The sequence below is a fragment of the Notamacropus eugenii genome, chromosome 2, assembly GCF_028372415.1.
Source record: "Notamacropus eugenii isolate mMacEug1 chromosome 2, mMacEug1.pri_v2, whole genome shotgun sequence".
In the NCBI taxonomy this organism is placed as follows: domain Eukaryota; kingdom Metazoa; phylum Chordata; class Mammalia; order Diprotodontia; family Macropodidae; genus Notamacropus; species Notamacropus eugenii.
This window is the reverse complement of record NC_092873.1, coordinates 295,945,447-295,949,528: the sequence shown is the minus strand read 5'-3', so window position 1 is coordinate 295,949,528 and position 4,082 is coordinate 295,945,447. Positions and strand designations below refer to the sequence as shown.

Genomic DNA, 4,082 nt, shown 5'->3' with positions numbered 1-4,082 from the left:
GGGTTGTCAATAAACATTAGACCAACGTTGTAACAGTCAATTAAAATCCTTATTGGTTGACCTGATGCTCCTTGGCAGCTCAACTAGACAGTGATATTGGTTTAAAAAAATGAAACAAAACTTGAGTGATTTGTTCTTACTACTAATTCATGTGAGTCATAATTATTCTTAGGGCTCCATTAGTAAAATTTCTACATGTAGTGAGTATATTCTGGCTTACAGAGTCAGATAGCTGCACTCCCCTTTATAGGTCTAGAGGTACCCTAAGGGATTGTGGGGTGTCTCTTCTCTATGTTCTTATTGGTTCAAGCCCTTACCTGTTGTGTTTTATCTACTCTTAGTCACCAGTGACTGATGAGCACTCCAGTTTCATTTAACCAATTATCATCAATGAGTTTTTACAAAGGGATATTTACTTAGAAGACATAGCAATAACAAAAGTACAAACATTTTTCCCCAATCCCTTGGGGAACACTATACCACCTGTACCACCTTGGTCTCTGGGGAGACTGGACTCAGACTTAGTATAGTTTTTACATAACAACGGTTCCATCAAGGCAGCTAGGTGGTACAGTGGATGGAGTGCTAGACCTGTGCTCAAGAAGATCTGAGTTGAAATTTGGCCTCAGTTTCCCTAATTGTAAATACAAATAATAACATCTATCTCCCAGCTTGTTCTGAGGATCAAATGAGGTAATTCTACAAAAAGCACTTAATACAGTGTCTGTGTTACACAGAGTAGGTGCTATATAAATACAAGTTATGGTGATGATGACGATGATGATGATGATGAAGAAGAAGATGATGATGATGTTCATTTCCAGATACTACATGAATGCTGAATTAATCCTTATTTCATTGCCACTGGACTGGGTGCTGAAGGTCCCAAGGTCACTCCTTACTCCTTAGAGCATTGTTACTGGAATGACTGCAAAGCCTAGACTCAGACTCCTGAACTCTCAGAATTTCTCTTTTCTGACTTTTTGAAACTCATAATGTCAAAGCCTCCAGATTAATTTTCTTCACATAAAAACAAAATAACAAATAATGAGGCAAAAGAATTGATGGCCATATTCAAAGGATCATATGCTGGCCTAAAAGGAGAGAAGTCCCATGGCCCTCCCTCCACCATCTTTTTTTAAAAATTAATTTTTTTCAGTTTTCTACAATCACTTCCATAAAGCTTAGATTTTCTCCCCCTCCCTTCCTGAGACAGCATGCAATTTTATATGGGTTCTAAACATATATTCTTATTAACCACATTTTCACATTAGTCATGTTGCATAGAGGAATTAAAATGAATCTCCCTGCACCATCTAATAGCATTGTCTCTTACCAGACACTATCGACAAAGGAGTCAAACCAAGAGAGAGCCACAGAAGAGAACCGTGAAGACCAACCAATGCCCTTTGAAAACTCCAGTTCCAGTTCCACAGTCACAGCCAATCCAAGAGGCTGATAGTCATCACATGGTTACAGATTAGAACCGGTTAGAGACCATCTGGAGCAGCTAGGTGGTGTAGTGGATAGAGCAACAGACCTGGAATCAGGAAGACTCATTTTCATGAGTTCAAATCTGACCTTAGACACTTATTAGCTATGTAACCCTAAGCAAGTCATTTACCCTGTTTGCCTCAATTTCCTTATCTGTTAAATGAGCTGGAGAAGAAAAAGGCAAGTCATTCCAGTATCTTTGCAATAAAACTCCAAATGAAATCACCAAGAGTCGGACACAACTTAAAAATGACTGAACAACAAAACAGACCATATCTCTTCAAGGCATTTCCATTAGATGTCATCATGACTTTCCAGGAAGCAGGTTCCCAACCTCTTCTCCATGGAGAATTGCTATCAGAGATACAATACATGTGCCAGGCCCTTTTCCTCTCATGTGATCCTATTTCCAAAGAATTTTCTGTGCTGGGGAACTGGTTTATTTTCATACATATTTGACCTGAAGTCCAAACTGAATTGGTAAAGATCTCTTTGGCAGAATATGGAGATGTAAGGAATGTAGGATTATTTCAAGCTTCACAGCATGAGACATTAAGTACAAATAGAAACTAGCTAAGGAGAAGGATGATTGAGCCAAACAAGAGCTGACCTAGACTTTGGACTCAATGGAAGAATTGACTCAAACTATTTTGGTGCTTTGAAAATAAATCCATTACCTTCTTTTTCCATTTCTTCTGGCAGGAGAGTTGAATGGTTGTCATTATTAGTATCTGTTGATTTTTACTGAGATTCCAAAATGTGTTAGATTCTTTCCTGAAGCAGTTGGAGACATTGCTTTAAGGAACTTATATTCTCCATTTATTATTATTTTAACTGTTGTTCTTGGCATTGAGTCTTTATAATTTGTAAAGTGCTTGTATGTCTGCTCAGTGTACTGTAGTACTTTGTATGTACTATATGGTACTTTGGAAAGAGTCAAAAATAGACTATGTAGCCTCTCTGAGCTCCAGTCCTGTAATTGCTAACAGAGTGAAACATACCAAGAAGGTCAGAATTGTTGGTGAATATGGAACATGTTATGGTGTATCCCCCAGAAAAATAGTGAAGAAAATTGAAATTAGCCAGCATGCCAAGTATACCTGATCCTTCTGTGGCAAGACCAAAATGAAGAGATGGGCTATGGGTATCTGGTATTGTGGATCCTGTATGAAAACAGTAGCTGATGATGCATGGATCTACAATACCACTTCTGCAGTCACAGTCAAACCTGCCATCTGAAGACTGAAGGAACTGAGAGACCAGTAAAACCTTCTAATCAAATATCTCTAGCCTGTAGTCCAACAATAAATGAATTAATTTATGGAATAAAAATCACTTTGGTTCTTAAAAAAGAAATAGAGTCTATAGAACTTTGAATTTGGGATTTAGAGTCAGGAAACCAAAATTCAAGTCTCCTCACTACCATTACGTGTGATTGTGAACAACTCATTCTCTCCTAGCTTTAGTTCCTGTGTCTCTAAAATGGGGATATGTCTGCTCTACAGGGTGGCTACAAGATCAGATGACCACCTATGTAAACATGTGTTAGAAATAATAAAGCATCAATGTAAAATATTATTATTATCATCTTATTATTATTTATAATGCCTAGGGAGGTAAGACAAGTATTATTGCCCCCAAATATAAGTTGAACTGCTTAAAAGAAATCTTTACTAAAGGAAACAAGTGTACATTGAAAAATATCATCTATTAGTAGCCACACTCGAATTATATGTCAGATTTGGAGGAAAAGTGAGCATTATATTTAATGACATTAGTTATTTATTCCTTCACTTATTTAGTGGCATTTCATGACTTTTTGGCCTAAAATATTTTGACATCTTTTGTTTTTTATATCACAGTCATTTTATCCTTTTCCGTTCTGTGTTTTGCTGCAGCAAAGAAAAAACAATTAAGCAGAAACATCTAGTGCAATGACTCCATTTGGCAGCATATATCATATTCTGTCCTAGCTGTCCCCACCTCTCTGCCTTGAGGCAAGATATGTTTCATTATCTGTTTTTCCAGGATGTCATTGCTTTTTAAAGTTGCTCAGAGTTCTACTTTCTTTTAGTGATCTTTTCATTTGTATTGTTGTGGTAATTGTTAATTCTGTATCAGTTTGCACAACTCTTTCTATATGTCTCTAAATTTTTCATATTTGTCATTTCTTATTGCAGTTATGCTCCATTATATTCACCTACTTTCATGTTTTTCCCTCTAATCAGTGGGGAGGGAGGGACAGAAGAAACATTTGTGTAGCACTTACTATAAGCCAAACACCCTACTAAGCACTTTTTATTTTTTACAAATATCTCTTTGGATCCTCACAACAATCCTATGAAGTAGGCATTATTATTCCATTTACTGTTGAGGAAACTGAGGGAGAGAGTTTACATGGCTTGCCCAGGGTTACACAACTACTAAATGTTTGGGGCTGGTTTGAGCTGAAGTCTTCCTGACTCCAGGCACAGTATTCTCTCTATTGAGCCACCAGCTCTGTGAGGAGGCTGTTTCTAACCCTATTCTTTGATACCACAAAGAGAATTGTGATGAGTATTTTGGTATCCAGTCCCCTTCTGCTATTT

General features: G+C 37.2%; 1 pseudogene; it reads left to right on the top strand.

Moving 5' to 3' along the window:
* The first annotated feature begins 2,272 nt into the window (after nt 1-2,272).
* On the top strand, nt 2,273-2,884 carry LOC140527497 (large ribosomal subunit protein eL43-like; annotated as a pseudogene).
* Nucleotides 2,885-4,082: the final 1,198 nt, after the last annotated feature.